The sequence below is a fragment of the Lytechinus variegatus genome, chromosome 8 (assembly GCF_018143015.1).
Source record: "Lytechinus variegatus isolate NC3 chromosome 8, Lvar_3.0, whole genome shotgun sequence".
NCBI classification, from domain to species: Eukaryota; Metazoa; Echinodermata; class Echinoidea; order Temnopleuroida; family Toxopneustidae; genus Lytechinus; species Lytechinus variegatus.
This window is the reverse complement of record NC_054747.1, coordinates 29,811,307-29,835,956: the sequence shown is the minus strand read 5'-3', so window position 1 is coordinate 29,835,956 and position 24,650 is coordinate 29,811,307. Positions and strand designations below refer to the sequence as shown.

Below are 24,650 nucleotides of genomic sequence, written 5' to 3'. Positions count from 1 at the left end.
TTTGTAGTAATCACTAAAGTTATATATTTACGTTTCATTTCTGCGAGCGTAGAGAGCAAGCGGTTTGGGGGAAAAGGTCAAATCTGAAGATGTCAATTCAACTTTTTGGTCAATTACTGTTAAAAGGGCATCCTTGTGAGATGTTGCGAGCGAATCACGTGCTCAAACTTTTGGGAATTTCATGTGGGCCTAGAATGATAATATTGATATAGATATCATTTACCCACTGGGAAGCCACTTCAGTTCTGAAAACTATTCTCCCAGCTATTATTATTTTTTTACAAGAATGCTTAGAACACGTAGAATGTCCAGTTTTCAGGTTGGAAAATCGGAAAAAATTGGAAAAAATTGGCTCACGTTTCTCGCTCGCATCAATTATTTTTTATTGAGCAACTCATTCTATTCCTGGTTACAAAAAAGGAAGTATGAAATGTCCAGTTTTCAGGTTGGAATATCACAAATTTTAAGCTTGCGGTTCGCGCTCTCATTATTTAGTTCGTGAGATATATATTCTATTCATGAGTCACTAAATGCAGTCCTTAAAAGATTACTTTCTGAAGCCTGTTGCATAAAACTTTTTACCTGAGAAAACTCTGGTAAAAACTGAAAACTAAGGTTAGTCTGATTTCCGCCATTGACTTTAGCACAGGGCAAAACTCCTATAAAAACAACCTGAGTTTTCTCAGGTAAAAAGTTTCATGCAACGGGCCCCAGGTCAGTATATAAACAAATTACAGCTCGACCTCACATTAATTCGTTAGAAAGATACACATCTTTCTCACGATTACAAAAAATGCTCCGAATGCTCACTTCACGTCTTGTTACATGAAATGTTTACTAGTTTCAGCTTGCGATTCGCACTTTCAACATCTCTCAAGGATCATTATTAGTATTATTTTTATTACCAGCAGAAGCTGTTATTAAAAATGACATCCCCTCCAATACAAATCCTATTATCTAGAGGTTGCTCGCACGCTTCCAACACACTTGATCCCTTGCATCTTTAATTAAACCATTTGCTTAAAGGCAGCAATTGCTCAGATAAAATCGAAATTAGCCTATGCTTTGATCAGGGCGCCATTCTTAATGAAATACATGCTTTGGCCCCAACACACGCATGTATCATCGATCGTTATTACTATCATTGCATAATATCGTGTAATCTTGTAATGACAACATCGTTTTTGTTACCAAAATGAATTATTTTCATTTTCGGAAATACGAACCTTATTTAATTTTCGGATTAACGAACCTTATTTCGTTTTCGGATTAAAGAACCTTATTTCGTTTTCGGATTAACGAACCTTATTTCGTTTTCAGATTAACGAACCTTATTTCCTTTTCGGATTAACGAACCTTATTTCGTTTTCGGATTAACGAACCTTCGGAATTTCGAACCTTATTTCGTTTTCGGATTGACGAACCTTCGGAATTACGAACCTTATTTTGTTTTCGAATTAACGAACCTTCGGAATTACGAACCTTATTTCGTTTTCGGATTGACGAACCTTCGGAATTACGAACCTTCGGAAATACGAACCTTCGGAATAACCGAACCTTCGGAATTACGTAGCTTCGGAATTACGAATGTATGCGGGTTTGACTGGCGAACCCCTTCTACTATTATGATTGGCGACCCTCATCCATTTTTATGACTGGCAAACCCCTTCTACTATTATGAGTGGCGACCCTCATCCATTATTATGACTGGCGAACCCTTTCTACTTTTATGAATAGCGACCCTCATCCACTATAATGACCGGCGAACCCCATCTACTATTATGACTGGCGAACCCTTTCTACTATTATGACTGGCGACTCTCATCCATTATTATGACTAGCGAACCCTTTCTACTATTATGACTGGCGACCCTCATCCATTATTCTGACTGACGAACCCCTTCTATAATGACTAGCGACCCTCATCTACTATTAAGACTACCGACCCTCATGTACCAGTAGGACTGGCAAACCCCTTCTACTATTATGACTGGCGACATTCATCCATTTTTATGACTGGCGACCCCTTCTATTATTATGACTGGCGACCCTCATCCATTATTATGACTGGCGAACCCTTTCTACTATTATAAATGGCGAACCCAATCTACTATTATGACGGCCAAACCCCATCTACTAGTATGACTGGCGACCCTCATCCATTGGTTTGACTGGCGAACCCTTTCTACTTTTATGAATAGCGACCCTCATCCACTATTATGACCGGCGAACCCCATCTACTATTATTACTGGCGAACCCTTTCTACTATTATGACTGGCGCGACTCTCATCCATTATTATGACTAGCGAACCCTTTCTACTATTATGACTGGCGACCCTCATCCATTATTCTGAATGACGAACCCCTTCTATATTGACTAGCGACCCTCATCTACTATTAAGACTACCGACCCTCATGTACCATTAGGACAGGCAAACCACTTCTACTATTATGACTGGCGACCCTCATGTACCATTATGACTGACGGCCCTCATCCACTATTATGGCTGGCGAACCCCTTCTACTATTATGACTGCCGACTCTTATAGATAATTATGACTGGCGACCCCTTTCTACTATTATGACTGGCGAACCTCATCCATTATTATGACTGGCGATCCCCATCTAATATTATGACTAGCGACCCTCATCTACCATTTTGACTGGCGAACCCCTTCTACTATTATGACTGGCGATCCTCATCCACTATTATGAATGGCGACCCTTATGATCAACGAACCCTTTTCCTTCCCTGACTGCCGACCCTCTTCCTTGATTATGACTAGCGACCCTCTTGTTTGATTCTGAATGGCGACCCCCATCGTTGATAATGACTAGTGACCTCTATGAACAAAGCCCCTTGTGGATATTGACCCTTATGACTATTATGACAAGCGGTTCTTATAACTAGCGGATATTATGACCAGTGGTCCTTATGACTGGCGGGTGGACCCCGATTCTACACAAGAAGGACCTTTGAATGCATTACCATTTAATAAGGGAAATATGATATATCCTTAAGTCCTCAATCTCCTGCCTGTTTTAACAGTTTATAATGCATGACTGCACAAATGGTCAAGTTATGTCTTAAGTATCCAAAATGACCGTCATATGTCAAAACTGACAAAATAAATTATATAAGGTTGATTGTTATGATCCAGTGCACATTAAAAAAATTTGGATTTCTAAAGACATCCAATCTTTGTTCTGATCCATATTAGAAACACATTTCTGACAAAAAAAAATCATAAAAATTGTCATTTTTAGTCAAAACGTGGCCAAAATGACCACTTCTATTGTGATTTGGAAAATGAAACCACTTTATTTGGAATCTGGTGCATTTTTACTTAGGACAGACCCTTTTAATTGGAGGTGGTTACAAAAGCATTCTGTTAAGGGACCATTTTCCAAAGACTGGTCAATATGGTCATTTTGGGTCAAAAATTGGCCAAAATGGCTTAAAAGTAGTGAGTATGGTCAATAAGACAGACATTTTTGGAATCAGCACACCCTTTTACCCCGGATAAGCCAGTCAAACCTTAACCAAAAAGCATTCTGAATAAAGCCCTCGTAGACTATATTTCTCCCGCAAAAAAGCACTTTTCTGAATTTTTAGGCCCACCAAATTCTAGTTCAATGTTTCTTGCTCCAACTTATAATCAGGAGATAATTAATATTGTTTCTGATTTCAGTTCTAAAAAAAGTACAGGACATGATGACATCAATAATTTTCTTCTTAAGGGGGTTATATCGTCAATTGCGGATCCCCTATCTCATATATTCAATCTGTCACTTCTTAACGGCATTGTTCCCGAGAGCATGAAAATTGCAAAAGTAATGCCTTTGTTTAAAAAGGGTGAAAAACTAGATGTTAATAATTACCGCCCAGTTTCTTTGTTATCTAAATTGTAAAAAATACTAGAAAAGATTATTTATAAAAGAACTATAAATTTTCTCAAATCAAATAATATACTTTCAAATTCCCAATTTGGATTTAGGGAAAAGCATAGCACTACACATGCATTATTGAGTTTCATTGAAAAAGCGGCGCATTCAATCGATAAATCTCATTTACTTGGTTTGTTCCTCGACTTCTCCAAGGCCTTCGACACCATTAATAATGATATTTTACTTAACAAACTAAATCATTATTTGGTGTGGTTCAGGAGCTACTTCTTGAATAGGAAGCAATATGTCTTTTTAAACGGATGCAATTCTCAAATGAAAAAAAAATAATTATGGAGTTCCACAGGGTAGTCTTTTAGGTCCGATTTTGTTTATAGTTTATATTAATGATTTGTTTAGGTCATCAGATGTTCTTTCTTTCATTCTCTTTGCGGACGACTCTAACCTACTTTCTTCGCAAAAAAATCCTCTTCACCTTGCTAATATAATCAACTCTGAACTAGAAAATGTCACCCAATGGATTAGAGCAAATAAATTGTCAATAAATCTTCAAAAAACTAAATATATGTTGTTTAGCAACTCTATTAATACACTTCCTGTTGACATTATTTTGGATGGAACTCCCTTGGAAAATGTATCCCATATTAAGTTTCTTGGAATAACAGTCGATAATAACCGGTGTGTTGGCTCAGTTGGTAGAGCGTCCGTCTCACAACCGGGAGGTCGGGGGTTCAAACCTCGGCCGCGTCAGACCAAAAGACTTTAAAAGATGGGAGTTGCTGCTACCCTGTTTGGTGTTCAACAATTAAAGGGATAGAGCCTCGTCGATCTGACGCTGCACGGTTGCTGCCGGGCCCACGATCAATTGGGCAAAGCAAATTTTCGGAGTATTTCATTTCATGTCTATTTCGAACAATAAATTATGGATTTTTTTTCATAAGCTCTCATGGAAATTCCACATAGATCACATATATGTAAAACTATTTCACGCGACATTTGTATAATTAAAAGGCTTAAATTTTGTTAACCATTATCGTCCCTGCTTACATTATATTCATCCCTTATATTGCCTTATTTAAATTGTGGAATTTTAGCTTGGGGAAACACACATCAAACACTCTTAGACAAATGACTTCTATTACAAAAGAAGTCTCTTCGTATCATATGTCACACAGCATATTTGTCTCATACTGACCCATTATTTTTTTAACATAAAATATTGAAATTAACGACTTATATTTGTTTAATTTCGGTCAGTTTTGTATAATTATAACAACAGCAACCTCCCAAATGTATTTAATTCATTGTTTCCAAAAAATCAATCCATTCATAACTATCCAACAAGGCGATTGGGTGAATTCCATTTACCACTTTTAAGAACTTTGCTGGCTCAGAACACATTTATATATGATGGACCGAGGTTATGGAACTCACTTCATAATGATATAACGACTGCAAAATCTTTGAACTCTTTCAAGACTAAATTCAAATTATCTCTATTAAAATTTTATAATGTAACCTCAAATTAAATCTAATTCATCATCTCTGTCAAGTCATCATTATCACTATAAAGACTATAATTAAAACAAATTAATCATTATTCTTTTTTATTGAAAAAAGCTGACACAAGTCAGATGTGCTCGGTATTGAACCTCGTATATTATTGTGTCTATCATCTAGTTTCTCTTTCTATCCTGTCCTCTTATCCGCCTTCCTACCGTTTATTTGTTTACGGCATCAATCACATTTTTCGTGCATTATATTCTTTCCAGGTCATTTTATATATTTTTCTCCTTTTATACACATCATTGAAACCAGCTTGCTTGAGTCCACGATGGCATGTGTTCTACCTACGTTTAGCGCACCCATCAATCTTTTCAGGACATTCTCCCCTTTTTCTTTTCTTTTTCTGGGGAGGGGGGGGTGGGGAAGGGTGGGTGTATTTTAGGACAGGTTGTTTTGTCCTATACAACTTATAATTTTTGATAACTTCGTATTTATTTTGTATTATTTCTCTCTCATTATTATTTTTTCTCATTTGATTACATATATCTTTATTTGTACTTTGTTATTTGTTGTGTTATCTATTTTTTGAGGGGCCCACATTGTACAATCATTGCTTTTTAGTGGGTCCCTCCATTTCCATCTTAATTCAATTTCTATTGAAAAAAATAGTATACTTATTTGAAACCTCCAATGTGTTGCCGAAATTGTCTAAGTGTTTTTTTCACAACATATGTATTATTATTTTGGTTTCTTTGCAACGGGTACAAATACTTATGTTTATATATGGTATACAATTTGGTTTTGTTTGATGGAAGTGAAATAAATAAATTTGAATTTGAATATTATTTAGTCCTCCTTTAGGACTCCGTCTATATGAGATTTTAATGGTTTTGAATACAGGAAGAGCCCTAAAGGAGGAATAAATAATAGGGATTGATAAGGCGATATCATGGCTAGCCTACAGTCTTAAATATGTTTGAGCTTTTGAAATCGATTTGAAATACGATTTTAAAATCGATCTAAGATCAATTTTAGATCAGTTTTAGTATTAGTTTTAAAAGCCCATTCACATTTGTACTGATGCTGATGAGAAGTTAGCTTGGTTGTCAGAGCATTATTTGTCCTGCATCTAAACTGGGTCAGAGGGACTGTTTTAATTTCGGAAAGTAGGAGAGACAGAGAAAGAAAGACTCCCTGATCAGCTCAACATATACGTTTCGCATGCGAGCACAACGACGACCAATCATGCACATCACCTTTTCAATGTCTCGAGAATTAAGGTAGGGATTATTTTAGGTCTCCAGTTACTTAAACACGATATGAACCTTTTATCTATAAAACAAGACCATTATGAGAAATTGACAATAATCAAGAGCAAAACTTTAAAACGCCGATCGGAAAGATCGTCTTCACAGCTCATTACGTATTACAAGTTTCATGTCATTGTGTGTTACGTTAGAACAGTAGTCAAGTGCATTTTATTTCAGGCACTTGACGGCTTGAAACGAAACTCGAATTTCATTTTATTTTCCCAGCTTGTTTGTCCCATTGAAGACACCGTTAGAAAAAAATCCCATCGAAATAAAAGAAAAGAAGTCGCCAAAATTCCAAAACCCGAGTGATTTCACACGCGACCCGAGTGATTTCGAACGCGCCCGCAACCCGAGTGATTAGTATAATAAAGCTTCAGATTTTGATTTAATTTCATCGTTTAACTTAACAAATACATTGTATAGGCTGAAATCATTTTCGACCCTTAGAACATGGTTAGGGCAATGGCATACTTCCTTCTCTGACCATGCTGACCAGTGAGGAATTTTACTGACCATTGGTCCAAAACCTCTTGATTTAATACTGATGATGATGATGGTAATAATGATGATGAAAATAATCATGGTAATAATAATGATAATAATAATATTAATGATGATTATTATTATTTTTCATTTATATTGCGAACTTCCTACATGTATATAATCAAAATCCCATTGAAATACCTATAAGGTAAAATAGTTTTACAAAGTCAATAAAAAAGTGTGATTTCGAGCTAAGCTCACTTAGTAAACTTATCTAATCTGGTCTACATGCCACTCGGTCTGATTACCACTACGGCTAATCGTCACTCTGATTCATTTCGTCTAATTGCCATTTGGTGTAATGTATTTTTATTGTCACTTGATCTAATCGCGTTTGGGCATTTCAAGTAATTGTCGATTAAGCTAATATTTATAGGTCTAATACGAGTTTGTCTAATCCCATCTTGCTCCTTTATTTATTTGGTCTACATATTGGATTTGATGTAATGTGTAGTTGGTTTAATTTTCAATAATACATTTATTACCACTTTGTCTATTTTCTATTTAGTCAAAGAACCAGTTAGTCTAATTGCAATTTCGTCTAAATATTACTTTGTCTTATCATCATTAATCTAATTTCTTCTTGGGCTAATGACCTATTGGGCTACTAGGCCTACTCCCATTTGCTATTTTCCATTTCTTTTCATTTCCGGATAGTCTAGCATTCTCTTCGTCTACATGCAACATGGTTTAATATATTTTATTTCGACTGCTCCTGATTTTGCTATTATCACGTGGTCTACCTTCATGTATGCACTTATTCTTCTTGTCAGTTGATGTAATAACCAATGTCAAAGGTCATTTTCGGTCAATGAACCTATATTATGTGGGTGGGTGTGAATAAAAATTAAATCTTAACCAAGGTTGATTTTCGAAGTCATAACGTTTTAAAAATTTAGACCTAGTTCATGAATCTTGAACATAGGAGTAATCAAGTGTATTAATGAACATCCTGCGTGAGTTTCACGTCACATGACCAAGGTAAAACAAAACTTTGTTTGTGTTGGGGGTATGCTGTCATATCTTTGAAAGTTTAAGAACCTAATTCATGAAATGTGGACTGAAGGGCAATCACGTATTTCTGATCGTTTTGCACAAGTCATCGGTCTCATGATCAAGGTCAAATATCGTCTAGGGTCGATAAACAGATTATTCTATTTGTTTAACATATATCTTTTTTGGTCTATTCTGTAGTCCTTTATAAGGTTAGCACTGGTGTTATAGTCATTTGCGGAATGCAGGGGAGACTGTTAAAGGCGCTCCACTATACATGTTAATATCTTAGTTGTTTTCAAAGTCTGCATTGCTTATATATTGAATTGAGTAATGCAGGCAAAACTGCCAGAGGTGTTCCACTTGTTTCTACAAAAGCCTTTGGTATGACCCGTCTGAGGATCGATTACTCGACCTCGCACTCATATTGCTGGCGCTTGACCACCGAACCACCATGTCCATTTATACCGTGTTTACACAGTGACACGGCTCGGGGGTTCGACACGCGAGCCGTGCTCAACACGCTGTGTAAACGCGATCAGTGTGATCCGCGAGCTGTGTCGAACACGACTTTTTTGATCCGCCAAAAATCGTAGGTTTCAACCCGCGAGCCGAGTCAGACTCGGCAATTTTTTCGTGTGTAAACAGAAAGCCGTGTCGAACTCTCTTGACCAGGTCACTGCGCGCGCTTTCACTTTTGGCATTGTTGTTGTTCGCACGGACAAGATTCGATTCCGGCGGTGAATTTCCCGCGTTTAATTTGCGACGTCATAATTCTTCTTCCGTTCGAGATCCGCGAGCCGTGTTGAACTCGCCTTTTTATATGTACGTGTAAACGCGATCTCTGATCCCTTTTTCGCAGTGTTCAACCCGGCTCGCGGATTCAACACCCGAGCCGAGTCAATGTGTAAACACGGTATTAGATATGCTTGAACTTGTTGAAGTAAAGATTTGTATGTATTTGTGTCTGTTTGATCTTTTTATACATGTTAAGCCTTATGTAGGCAGTTTAAGCTTTCCTTCCGGGAGTCCAGACGATCTCCTATCAAATTCTAACTACGGAGTACGAGGAAGCTATCTATTTGAAGTATCAAATACAGCTCTTGAAATAGGGAAAGGTATGTCGGCGTACTTAAATGACATAACCTGTCATTATGGCACGTACTGCTTTGAATCTTATATAGCTCGGGCTATTTTAAAATTGCATAGCCCGGGGAGGGAGTTGTTTTTGCCCCCCCCCCCCTCCCCCTACCTCAGGTCTCGTTCGTAGGTCACGCGATTGCTACGAAAATTGACCCATACGTCACCCATGATGTATTCTCTACAATTCATTTGTCGATTGTACCAAAATTATTAATTTTTTTTATTGATCAATTATGCCAAAAATGCATAAAATCATATTTTTAAGCTGTAAATATTTAAATGCAGATCCGAAACAGCTCCACTTGTGTATTTTATGTTATCATTATTATTATTATTTATTTATTTTTTGTTTTTTTTTGGGGGGGGAGGTTCCTTGTCAGAAATTGCTTAAACTTATTGGTCCGGAAATTTCTTCTCTCCTCACAAACATTTTTTATATACCACGCCCCTCCCTACGGTAAAATTTTAGAAAGACCCTTAGAAAAATAGCTTATTGCATTTTTTTCTTCTTGGGACATATCACTATCTTATTTTTTTCTTTCGAGTAATGTAGTAAAATTGTTGGGTTTTAATTGGGGATGAACCTATGGCACCAAAATTAGGAAGTGTTAGATGCCCTCAACACTGTTATCACTTCGCACCCTTCAGCACATCAAAGGAATGTGTATGTCCTATTGATTATATATCGAGGTACCACTCTGTAGTATAATGTAATGCGTATCTTCTTTTTAAGTATACGTAAATTGTGTATCCGGGATAAACTCATAGTTCTTTCAATAAGGTTTTTTTTGTATAATATACCGATTTCTAAGCCCCCCTTGCAATTTTACTAAATTGATATAAGTTTATAATAACAAAAATACGTTATAACAAAACGTAGTAACATATAATGAAAAAGCATACCTATCAGTTTTTCTTGTTTTCCTGTAAATTTCTAATAATGCTTCCTTTTCCAAGTACTCAAATTATTTCTCTCTAATTGTATTGCATTGTAACAATGTCGACTTCATATGTGTTGTGTATAATGTGTTCTTCTGATTGTTTCATGTATATATGTATTGTGCAGGGCCCTGGTTGACGACAGTGTCTAAATCACTGAACAGGCTACCCTCGGTAAAGCAGACAAATAAAATAAATTTAAAAATACATATACATATATATCAACAAATAATGAAATGACATTTCATTTTTTTATGCCAGACATACTTCAAACGGTGCCAACAATAGTTTCAATAGCTGATATTAATAAAGAATAAACAGGGGGGAAAATTCAGTAGGTATATTTCTTTTAGTAAATATTAATTGCATATCAACATTTTTAATGGGATGAGTAATCAAAGTTATAAAAGGTCATCTTTCCCATTTTGCTAGGCCTTAATTTTTTTTATATAGTATTAAAAGTGGCATGTATGCATGTACTCCTTAAGAAAAATTTTAATAACTCTGAAAAAATAATTCAAATGAACCGAGCTGTAAACATGGTAGAGGGGCTTTAAAAGGGTTGTTATTCTTACCCAATATTACGCACTACAGGTCTCGACACAAGCATTTAGTTATGAGTTTTACAGATCAGAAACTAATCTTTTAGTTTAATTCATCTCAAAATAAATCATACAGAAAAAAGAAAATTCAAGCACAAGTTGTTTTAAGTTTTTTGCAATTGTTCAAACAACTTGTTTAAAAAATTGAACAGTTCTCTTAAAAAGATCAAACGATTGTTTTAAAAGTCTGAAAAGTAGTTGTCATATTGGCGGACTTAAACAACGGACTTGAAATTTAAATACAGCGTTTTTTTACAGTGTTAACCAAACGTCACTTTTTTCAACAGTCATATGTGGCAATACCAACCCTTGTTTAAACGGGGGAACCTGTCTGGAAAATAGCCCTGACGAATGCGAATGCACTTCATTTTTTGAAGGAAACTTCTGTCATTTAGGTAAGAAAGGAAGAATAGATTATTTTGGTATTAATTGAGATTTGAAAACAAGCATAATATCTATGATGACACTTGTCTGACATAAAAATAATTGTGAGAGCTTGGGCATAAATATAACGTATTTGCATTAAAAAAAACTGTACTTTCTAAAAAATACTTTCTAAGATTTCTTCTTCGTTTAAACCACAGTTTCAATCATAGTGCAAATCGAGACAGTGGGAACTAAGTGATCCGTCGCGATCCTATGAAAAAACGAACTTCAACTTATAAAATAAAAGCAGACAAGGCTTACGGCAAAGTTGCGATTTTAGCATTATGCCTAATGTAAAGTAGAACTATTTTCCCATTTTATTATTTTTAACGATTTTTAAAATTTATTTCTGTATTCATTTATTCATTAATGAAGTTTTTGGAACTCTTTATGGAATGTTTGCTGCAATTTGTTTTTAGGCGTATCAACCTCGATATTTATGAAATAACTATGAGACGTATATTGTGTTTGTTTTCAGATATTTGTGATCGAAACCCCTGCCATAACGGAGGGACCTGCGGAGGAGGTGTCTGTTCATGCCAACCTGGTTTTTCAGGCATTTTCTGCGAAGATAAACGTTAGTATTTTTTGCTTGTTTGTTTGATCCTCTATCGATTTATTCCTAGTAATCAGGTCATTGAAATATCCATAGAAATGCAGGCAATCTCTAGGGACTAATTTTGTTTTTTCTTTATAGTGATATGCCACTAGTTTCAATTAAAAAGGTACAGGCCAATAAGCCACATTGTCTTTTATTAAATTTGGGAAAATTACCCCAAAATGAGATCGGGTAATGTTAGGTTATGATATGAAAATTAACTGAACAAAACTAATGAAAGTCGCCTTTCGATTCTACCTAGTCATTTATTCACCATAAATACCCGCTATACTCCACCCTTTCTCAGTTAGCATAGTATGTAATGCGAAGGCCATAACATTTTATCATATTGCTTTTGAAATTTAAATCTTTCTCCAACAACCATCCCTCTTTCTCTCTCAAAAGAATTTGGCATGGTTTAGTAGCAAATAACATGTTACACATTTCTCGACCCAAATTTTCTATGAACGCCCAACGTGTTTGGGAGTCTTAAGTGGGAAATGTTTACAGTGTCATGTAATGTAACAAAATGTGTTTATTGTAGGGCCTGTACAACTCGAATTCAAGTTCCTCCTTATCGAAATATAGATTTTAAATTTTGCAAAAATCAAGTCCAACTTTTCATTTTAAAAAGTGCTAAATCTTGTCCCTACAGTGAATTTATTTGTCAATCAGTGTTCCTTAAAAATGTATTGTGTCTTATCCGGCTTGATCTGCATCTGTCAACTACGCCGTATCTCATAAAAATATTGTTGGGTTGTTTTTCAATAATGAAATAATTTGACTATAATAAACAGGAGGCATTGAGCATTTTGCGTATGGTATACACGTAGTCATCAGATCTTGTCGAAACCCTACAAAAGGAACTTTAATACTATCAATTGACATGAAAATATTCAAGTCTCAGTTTAATAATTTAGTACATGTCGAACCTTGGATGAAATAGTAACACAACCGAAACATTTAGATAGTTATATACTTTTTTCCTTTTCTTCTTCTCCTTTCATTCTTTAATTGATATTTTGAAAAGGGGGGCGGCACTCTGCCCTCTGCAATGATGCTTCGAAGTTTGACTATGTAACATTTCCAGGACGCGTATTTTTTTTTACACCACTGCTCCGCCAAAATATTGAAAAACCCCACAGAAACGGCTCGCGCTAGAGTCTAACACGTTGACCACACACGTTTCTTCGTGCACATCTTGATTTCGTTCAATAGTCATACAAAACAAACCTTATGATTTCAATATATATATATAGCTTTTTCCAGAGCTTTTTAAAAGCGTTTAGTTTGTAGGGACCTAATCTGCTTACATTTCATATTAATTCTACACCGTATGAGTATTTTGTTCGCAGTTATGGCACCTCTAGACATTCAGATACATGAAACAAAGAACTAGCGAGGGTTCTTAGCTGCAGATAGACTAGATTTCTTTTCTTCGTCGACTAAATTTTTCACCTCTCTGATCTTCAGCACTCCCCCTCTCTCTCTCCAGCATTCTCCGTTCTGTATTTGGGCGACAGTGGTCTCTGCATTGCTCTCTTGCTTTTTGCCTAATACAAAAGAACTTTATTTTTTGTCATTAAATTAGGCACAATCATTTTTTTCGATGAATTTTGTCTGTATTTATTGATATGCACACCTTGATACCTTTGCTTTTCTCTTACTGAGCATAGGGACTGCTTCTGCAGTGATATGCACTCTATAGAAATATGATTTTATATTATTATTATCATTATTATCATTATTGTTATTTTTATTTGGCAGATAAGGTCTTCTCTCTATCTCTCTATCAATTATTTCTTTCTTTCTCAATTTTTTTTCAAGGAAAATCTATCCCAAAATAACTTTTTTTTTCAACAGGACAAGAAAAATCAGATTGACAGATAAGGCTAAAAAGTTTGAGGGAAATCGGACAACTAATAAGAATGTTATGAATTTTTAATGAAATGAATATCACTAGGCGATTGCCAACTTGCTGACATCATAGGTGCACGACTAACCATAGTTCATTACTACAAAATTTTGATTACCTCAGAAACTTTATCCAGGATATCTAGATGATAGATATGATTCCATTATTACAGACTTTATAGTTCTATTTAACAACCTTGAAAATATAATAATAATAATAATTGGCATTTATATAGCGCTTTATCAATCTACGACTGTTCAAAGCGCTTTACAATTATTATTACCCGGTCACTGGATTCATAGCATTCCAAGCAGCCTGTTAGGCGCAAACTTGCTAAACCAACCACAATGACGGTTGTTTCCTACCGGTACCCAATTAGCACCTGGGTGAGAGTGGCAAAGTGCGGATTGACGCCTTGCCAAAGGGCGCTAGGCCATGGTGGGATTCGAACACACGACCCTCTGATTACAAGGCGAGAGTCAGAACCGCTACACCACGGCGCTTCCACATGATATGAATATGAATTTATGATTAAATATTTATAATAATTGAGCGATTAAAGGTATCAAAATATATTCAAGCTCAATATTTTGAGTTCATTATATTTTAAAAAGGCCTATATAACAATGAAATGTAAACTTGATTCGAGTTCTGAAGAAAATAATGTGATTGGTCAAATAATGATTTTTTGCAGTATAAATACATTTGTAAACAAAATGAATGGTTAGTGGTGCCCCCATGACTTCACGAAATCGGCAATTTGTCCTGTGATTTCCCCATATTTTCATGTGATTGAAATTTCATGAATTATTTAGTTGTCCAATATGAACGTTTTATTTTTGTTCCTCTGATTTTTCTGCTCGGGTAGTCTCTTCTTTTATCCCCCCCCCCCCGTCTTGCTTAAGGCCCATTTCTTTTGATTTTTTTTCTTCACAATATAATTTTTTCCAAATCAATCTTGTATCTCCCGCTTTCACCCTTTATCTCTATTCCTTCGCACTCCCCACCCCTATCTTCTCCTCTCTCAGCTCTTTTCGGGCTTTTCCATCTTTCTCAGATCACAGCTATATATACTGAACTTTGTCCAACAGGTGCACTACGTACAGATTGCTGCAATGTATACTCTGTACGTGATTCTGAAAAGTATTTCAGGACTTCAGGTTGGGGAAAACCTCAGACAAGTCACTAGAAGGCCTATCAGTGGCGTATACCTAGGATTTTCATGGGGGGGGGGGGGGCAAATTCATCCGCCCTAAAATTTGACAAGCAAAAGTAAAAAGGTCTTCATATACAAATAAAGGATTTCGTACCAGAAAAAAATTGACAAGCAAAAAAAGGGCTTCATGCTCGTCAGGGGGGGGGAAACGGCCCCATACCCCCCCCCCCCCCATAGGGACGCTAGTGAGGCCTATATAATGTAGGAAAAATGCTAAAAATTGCCCTCACACTTTCAGCAAACTCAATTCAATTCGCCGAAATAGACAATATCTTTTACATATTCATTTTTAATATAGAATCAGCTCAGTTACAAACTAAAATGGTTTTTAGAACCCTTTTTCGTAATATCAACAATAACCCTAAGAAACTAATGTGGTAACGGAATAATTTCAGGTGGCCGTTTTGGATAATTCATTCAATTTCATACACCGGGTTCATACCATAGAGATATATGGTTCATACACATCTCAGTCACGCGGGAATTCCGAGAGCTTTGCTTTCAAGAGCGCACAGATTAGACTTGCCCGCGAGCCGTTCCTTTCGTTTTTCTGGGAATTTTGGCGGAGCAGTGGTGTAAAAAAAAAACGCTTCCAGGACCCTATTCTAAAAAGGAATACAATCAAATACAACTCTGAACATCATTCACAACTTAATATTTAACCAATCAAATCGGTCATTTGGACTTGTGCTTGATGTTCCTTTACTTGCATACAAATGCAATAATTTTTGCAACGGGTCCTATGCATCAGTAATATTATTTTGTTCATACAAATAGTTCTAAAAACTTTTCCTTTCATATCTCAGTGACATCCGTTGAGTGTGACAGTGATTCAATGACTGTTACCATTGATAAAGGTTTAATCCCGGGGTGGTGCTTCTGAGGTTCATTTCTTAGATACATCCTGCTCCGGAGAAGACAGTGCAAATTCTAATGAGATAACTCTGTCTACAGGCTATGATGAATGTAGCACCACCACCGAGGTATGGCTCTTTAGCAATTTATTAGTAAAACATTTTAAAGAGGTACTCCAAGCTTAAAATAATAAGATATGCACTAATAAATTGAAAACACCAAAATAAATCATCGCAATAGATAATGAATAACAAAATTTTGACATATCAACATTGTAAACTATTTCCGTGAAAGAGTTCTATGCGTGTCGTCTTGAATATGCAGAGGGCGATCTGATGATGTTGTCTATTCTTGTATATTGTTTGTGTTTTATTTTACAAATTCTGACCGGCCGAAAATATAATAGAATTAGATTTGAACATTTTGTAGACTTATACGAAGCTAAGACGTTTGGAAAAGCATTTTTTATTAAGGAATAATCTTCATGATTAATAAACTCAATCTTCGGCTTGTCACTGTTGAATTAATATCGCTACTATAACAATCTTTTTAAATAATTGTTTTGTTGTTTTATATTATGTTCAGAAATCTCTTCCTTTTGTATGTGTATTCATAACTTACATTTGTTTGTGTTTGGTAGCGATTACAAAATCCTTTACATTCCCTTTATGTTTGCACCTTGTGTGTCATTATTTATCTTACTTTATGCATGACTTTTATGATTTCTGTAATGTATTTTTATAATGACTTAAAAAGAAATTGAATTAAATTGAATAGAATATCAATGGTTCAGAAATAAGCATGGAAGAACGTGACTACCGACCATGTGCAAACTGCGCTGCCTTTCCGTAATCATTTTTTTTATCGCTATACAGTGCGTATCAAAAAAATTTAAACTTTGAAAAAGCCCAGGGAATTAAAAAATATACAACATGTGGGTAATATTTTCACATATAATCTTGGCTTTGGGTCTCATCTGTCTAATAAAACTAAAAGTTTTGACAGAATGTTACACTAGAGTGAGCACTGTCCATCCCGAACGACATTTGTAAAGCTCTCAGAAATCTGTTTGCGCAGAAATGCTCGTTTTCACGCTGTGTAAAGGGGAAAGGGCGAAATCAAACTTACCCTGCGAAACATTTCTCATCCATTTCCCTTGCACTTATAGTCAACTGAAATCAAACGGATACATTCAAGCATTTTGTAACAATTTTGACACCCAAAATTGAAATTTCAGCACCTAGTAAGCACAACTTTTACCTTTTTTATGCCAGCTGTATCTCAGGACATAACTGAATCTGAACAAAAGTTTATATCAGACATCTCCAGCATTTTTTCACTAAGTTTGTATCATTTAAAGTGGGATTACATTCCATTTTTCATTTTTATACTTGTTTCTCCACACTTTTCCCAAGCTTGACAATGATTAACCAAATGAAAATAAAGCCTAAGCTATTTTATGTAAATCACGTACAGCTCAGTGTAAAACAAATATCGTCACGATGGCATCGGTGTGTGGGGGAGTGGGGTGGGGCGCAATGCACTCTTCGAAGTGTTTTGGGCAAGGAAACAACTTAAAATCGGTAAAAGATATCATCAAATCAATTTTACTAGCTAAATTCCACGTGTTCTTCATGGTCTACTTTTATTCTCACAACAATGTCAAGTTCTGCGCAAATCATTTTTCATTAACTTTTCAAAAGTAAGTGGTTCTTACTCAAGCGGAAATATTTTTCGACAGTTACATCGCCATTTGCTTAAATGGATCAGTACCAATGTTAAAATGTGGAAAGACTTGAAGATATTACAAATCTACCATTTTCCGGGTTTTTTGTGTGAACCCTTTTTTATATGCATTGTATGACATGTATTATGCTAAATCATGACGTAATACAGTCTTATGCAAAGTAGCAACAACCTGTAAACCACAGGTTATTCGTTTTTTAAAATATTATCTTTTAAGGAAAAAAAAGACTTATCTCGAGTCAGTGATATGGCTGCATGTCTACCTGATTTCAACTCAAGATCTCCAAGCCATTTTGCCATTCTTCTACTACTTATCAGCCATGTTGAGACCAATTACGGGCCTTCATCAAACATTCCCTAGCCAGACCATCCATGTGCAATTTGCCAAGACAAAGTCCTTGATGATGATGCTGCTTTACTATGTGATGCTTGTGGATATTGGTGCCACATTTCACGTGTATTCATTTCACTAATTTCATACGAATGTTTTTTCATAAAATCAACATCAACGATTGCTAAAAAATGCAATGCTTTGGAAAGGACCACATTAGATAGATAGATAACTGGTTTATTGATAAAAAACATCATTGCGACAGAGTCGAATTGCGATGAGTTTACAAAGGTAAGTTTACAAAAGAGGCATTACAAAATCATAATAATCCAAACAAAGTAAATAAAAATATTAGTTAAGAAAAATATATCACATAATCATACATTCGTAATTTCATGAAAGTAATACATTTTAGACACAATTTAGATGTATAATACGAGATCAGTTTGAAAACAAATACATGAATTCAGGGGAAAGGTAATAAAGAATATGCACGTGGATGGAGGGGGAAAATAAGTGAAGAAGGAAAGGAGGAGAAGGTACTGAAGTTAAGGAGGGGAGAAATAAGAGAAAAGGTGAAAGGGAAAAGGCATACAAAAGAAAGAGGAAGGATGGAAGATGAATCACACAGATTGAAATATTGATAATTTAATGAGAAAAAAAATTGACCCATATATGACAATGATACTCTATGTGATGAAATTATATTGGGTTACAGAGTGTGAACTATATTGGAAGATAACCCCCCCCCCCCTTCCTGATCCGAACAAAGTACATGAAGCATTATCCCCGCCCTAAGAAATATACATCTCATTCTCTCACACACACAGCACACACATACACCCTCACACACACCATCATTAGCATATTCCTACAAACCTCAGGGGGAGAGTGTTCCAACGACAATGCATTATAAACTTTTAGCGCATGTATTCACAATACGCGCCATATAAGTTAAAACAACAACAAAGACATAAATTCCACCAGTTTTAATTAACTGGGTCTGGAAAAAAGACTAAGCTCGATTTTCATTTTTATTCCACTGGAAGATCATTCTCATATTTTAGTTTGGACTAATTTCATTTTTTTTTATTTAACCGGGTCTGGAAAAAAGACTTTTGACTTATATTATAATCATTTAATTCGCCGGGTCTTTAGAACTGATTCGCAAATAATCCCTTCAAATTTATTACAATCGTGGGTAAAGTCATTATTACATTTGTGGGCGATCAAAAATTACTACATTTGTTGGTAAAGTACATTATTACATTTGTAGGTAAAGTGTTATTACATCTGTTGGTCGTTATTACATTTGTGGGTGCAACAGGATCTCCGGAACTCATTAGATCGTATGCGTACTCGGTAGCGGCTATGTAAAAAAAATATTGCGCCTTGCTAGATTCCTATCGGGCCAGCACAAGCCAGCAGTGGCCACATGGAGCTTCGGCAGGCCGGTATAATGGCTCCGCGCATATCGAGCTCATCGCTGTGACCGGCAAAGAAATCTTGATTGGCGCTCTCTGGAGTCTGAACAGCGAAACCACAAATTTGAGAGTCTCCGGAACGGAAAACGAAATAGAATCTCTATGGCTGCCTGAATTGGTGATTCTCTTGAACGAAAATTAAGGCTGAAGGCCGGGGGGGGGGGGGTCTCAACCGCAGCAAATATGTATCATACATTAATACTGAGTACCCCGGCCCTCCCCCCCCCCCTTCATCCTCCTTCAGTTTTCGCTGCTTCAGATTGCTAGGGACATAACAAAGACAGCCTCAGGCTCAGGCAACACACTTCATCCCAATGTTACTAAAGATCTAGAACTTGTTCAAGATGTGTTTTTACACCCAGGTATACCAGATCACAACAGTCTTGTTTGCAAGCTTTCAACACGTGCAAAGATTCAGGTCAAACCACCAAGAATGGTATATCAGTTTCATAAAGGAGGTCCTGAATGCCTCAAAGAGGCTGCTGAAGACTTCTCTAAAGGTTTTCTCGAAAGTAGTCCAGAGAAACGAATTGGAACATGACAAGTACTTTTCTCAGCATCTATCTGTCTCACCTTGTGCCTCCGAAGATGGCCAAACGCAGAAGATAACCTTGGATAACACCTACCATCAAACGAGGGACCGGATATTCAAGAAAGCTTGTCGGCACTCCACTGCTGTTGGTTTGGAAACACATAGACATTTCCGCAACAAAGTTGCTACGATGGCTCACAATGCACATTATATCATTGGAGCTAGTCTTAAAGTATACTCCAAAAGGTTCCGGTCATAATTATGTCAAAGAGGCTGCTGAAGACTTCTCTAAAGGTTTTCTTTAAAGTAGTCGAGAGAAACGAAGTGTTGAGGAAAATTGGAACATGATAAGTACTTTTCTCAACAACTGTCTGTCTCAACCTGTGCCTTCCAAGATGACCAAACGCAGAAGACCCCTTACCTTGGATAACCCCCCTACTATCAAACACCAGATGCGCAAGAGAGACCGGTTATCCAATAAAACTCCACTGCTGTTGGTTGGGAAACATATTGAAATTTCTATTCGTTGTTGGAGCTCAACTTACAGTAAACTTACAGTGAAAGATTCTGGTCATTTGTCAAGAAAACAGAAAACATCGGAATACCTTCACTTCGATGGACATCGAAGTTGTGTAACGCCAATTGAGAAAGCTGAAAGTTTGAATGAGTTCTTCACATCTGTTTTAACCCCAAAAGATGTCATATCAATGCTCAGGAAGGTCCCTCTCTATATCCATCCATGTGACAGATGTATTATGCACATATCTGGTGTTGAAAAGCAACTCTTACGGCTAAACCCTTCAAAGGCATGTGGGCCTGATGATATTCCATCAGGGCCCTGTCCACGGAGGATTATTCCATTGACACTGGGGGTGCTGAGCATTGTCATTGCACCCCCAGTAACGATAGATAATCCTCCGTGGCCAGGTCCTTGGACCCCACCAAGACTACTCAAGCTTGTGGCTCATGATATTGCACCACCTTTAGAATTCTTTTTTTATGAAAGTTATGAAAATGGTGTGGTTCCATCCCAGTGGAGACAAGGGTTTGTAACATCGATTCGTAGGTCAGGGGGACAAAGTGACTGATCCAACTACAGGCCAATTTCATGGAACACATCGTTCTGCATGAGCCACTTCTCCAAGCACATTGTAATAATATTCTTGCCGATGTATAACACTTTTTTAACAAGGGTTATCAACTGTTACAAAATACTTCGGTGGTCCATGTGTGGTCTTAAACACTTCAAAGTGAATCTTAGTCAGTCTGATGCTATTTTTTTCTGGATTTTCCAGAAAGCCCTCGAATGGTACTGCATTAGTGTCCTTCCATCAATCTACAATATTATTCCATCTCCTGGGTATATCTCAAGTGGATCCGTGTTTTTTTTTTAATTGGAAGGTCACAGTCAGCTTTTGTTGATGGGAGCCAATCATTATGAAAGGAGGCCTCATCGGGAGTACCGCAGGGTTCTGTTATCGGCCCTAGTTTCTTCCTACTCTATATCAGCAACATCCAAGATGACATTTTATTATCCATACGTCTTTTCGCTGATGATTGTGTAATCTTTCGGGAAATTTTATCAGACTCTGACCGTAATGCTTTGCAACAGGACCTTCATACTACATGGTCTTCCACATGGCTCATGCACTTCAACGTTAAAAAATGTAGTGTGATGTCTTTTACTCGGAAACGCAGTCTAAGGATCTACCAATATTACATCCAGGATGATATTGTCCCGAGAGTCTCGGATTATAAGTACCGGGGAGTATTACACCAGATCTTCGCTGGAATACACTTTGCCAAAATAATCAGGCATAAGCCAGAAAGACCTTCGGCCTTATTGTCTTTCACCATGGTCAAGTGAGGTGAAGTTGAGAGCTAACAAAGTTTTGGTTCGACCCAAGCTTTAATACGCCTCAGAGACATGGAATCCTTACATCTTGACTACAGTCAAAGACCTTAAAGAAGTGCAAATAACAGCTGCTCGGTTTGTTGCCCATACAGGTAATCTACATGATCCTCACACCTGTTGTCTGCTCACGGATGGGACACACTACATCACCGGCGACTCCTCGACCAAAGCTCTCTTTTCAAGATTCACTACAGACTGGTCATCGTGCCAATGCCAGCTATGATAACTCCGGCAACATATCTTGCAAGGAAGGACCATACACTAAATTTGCTGTGCCAAAATCGTCGATTGATTCCTAAAAACACTCCTTCACAAGGACTTACCATATATGGATCCACCTGCCTGGTAAAAAGTTGTATACAAAGTAGGTTAACCATCATTCAAAGAGGCCGCGCTTTCATGTTTGGAAATCTGCAGCCTCCAACCGGATCTCTTGTTCTTTAAGTTGTATCGAGTTTTTTACTTGCCCAATGCACTCTCCCTTTTTTGTAAACTAGAGTTATTAACTATGACACCAATCTTTCACGACATATTGCAAAGTTCATTCCAGCTTATCTTCCTGGAGCTGCAGGCGGAATTATCTCAAGTATCAAATATCTTAAACCATTCAAAAAATTCTACATCCTAATTTTGAAGGATGATATATTTTTTTGCTGAGGTAAAAAAAAATGAAATTGATATCACTGGAAAGCTTAAGTATACGTCTGTACATTGATGTGCCATCTGCTGTGATTTCTTTATCATGGAATGTGCAGTTACCCTGAACATAAGGAAAAGTGAAAAATGGAATGTTGCAAAATGCATTGTTTTCTGAGTGTCTCCATTTCTAAATAACTTGGACCATGCAGGCGGGCGACAGTGAATGTTTTGCAAAAATGTTAACATTAATCCAAACACATTCAGACCATTGCACAAATGAGAATAAACAATGTGTGGACTTTTAATGTATTATCGGTCCATCCTCGAAGCAATTGGTAATTTGGTATCGAAAAGAACGAAATTGGCAATATTTCATTCCAAGATATAATATAAGAATTACAAAATGATTCATGATTGTAAAGAGGGATATTCATGCTTTCCAATAATACAAATTCTTACATAATGATGGCACGCTAAAAAAAATATTAACGCTCAATCTTGATTTACAGAACTTTTTTTTTGCAAATTCCCGCGTCATATGGGGGGGGGGCGGTGGTCCCCTAATATTTTCATTTGCAGGAACATTCCCCCTTGCCCATCCCCCAGGATCGACGCCCCTGTTGCACTCTCCCGTAATTCTGCTCTTTCTGCAGTTTGTAAAACTGTTGATTTTGTTTCCGTTACAGGAGACAGATTCTACAGTTGTCTTCTCCAATGTCATCACATATGAAAAACCTGAAGCTGAAGGAGATACAGCAATCACCCGTGAATATCAAATGCAGCTTCGGGTGGAATGCTGTTTGAACAAATCAGAAACAGTTGATGGGTCCTTCAAACCACACCTAGGTAAGGTTGCCTTTAGCGACAAGAGCACTGGTAACTTCGATCTAACAATGAAAAGATTCAAGACAGCGAGTTTTGCGGATGAGGACTCCAGCACCGTCTGGCTGAGCAAAGACCTCTTCTTTGGAGTCAATCTTAATTCGGTGGAAAGCGTTGGCATGTTCATTGATGAAGCCTGGGCTACAGCTGGTGCCAATCCAGATAGTCAACCACGACACGATCTAATCACGGGCGGGTATGTATAGACCTGGAACCCCGTGAAAAGGAATTCTTGTACCAGTTCACGAGCTAGACAAAGATTATTAAAATGTATTCATTCAATTATAGACATATTGAATACTGAAGTTCAATATCCCTTTGTATATCATAAAAAAGTCAAATTATGAATATTAATACGGTATAAAGTGAATCCCTGGTAAATATTTATTGGAATTACATTTGCAATAATAGACCAGTTTAATGTGAAATACAAACCGAAATGAAAAAAAAGAAGAAAGACGAGTGAATAAAATGGGGTGAGGGGAAGAAAGAAAAAAATATGTCACTATAAAAAAGGAATATTGCTCGCCCTTGCGCTGGCATTGTCTGTTTGATCAGAAATATACCTTCTTTTATAGGCTGAAATTGTGCTTTTAAATATCCTGTTTTAAAGTCAATTAACCAACAAATTTCAGCTCGGTCATCTATCTTTCATTACTTTGTTCGTTTTTACTAAGGGATTCCTAAAAAAGTGATCCGTCAAATATTTCATTTTATTTTGTGATCTGAACATTGTTCGTCTTATAGCTCGCGCTACGTGCTCACATTATTTTATATTACAGTTCCTATTGTCCTCTTGTATTCCATGAAGTTCTCAAAATAACCCCTTTTCAGGACTAATTTTGAAGAAAAAAATCTATTAAATCCGGACACTATTTTTAATAAAGCGTTATGTATACTTCTACATGAAATCCAAACAAAAATTGCATTAAATCACAATTTAAAGACAATCTGTCAAAACATCAGCTCTCGCTTTGTATCCGTATTAAAACAAAAATGAATCAACCCATACATCCTTTTCATAATTACAGAGTGATTAAAACGTCAAGTTTTCTTGTTTTATATCAACATATTTCCCCTGTTCTCATTAGGCTTTTGGATTATTAAATGAGATTACAACCTTTTCCTGATTGTTTCTTTTGTCCCTTTTCAGGTCGGGATAGCA

General features: G+C 36.6%; 1 pseudogene; it reads left to right on the top strand.

The window, feature by feature from the left end:
- The first annotated feature begins 8,241 nt into the window (after window positions 1–8,241).
- The window catches only part of LOC121419635, a 36,927-nt pseudogene continuing 20,518 nt past the window's right edge, over window positions 8,242–24,650 (top strand).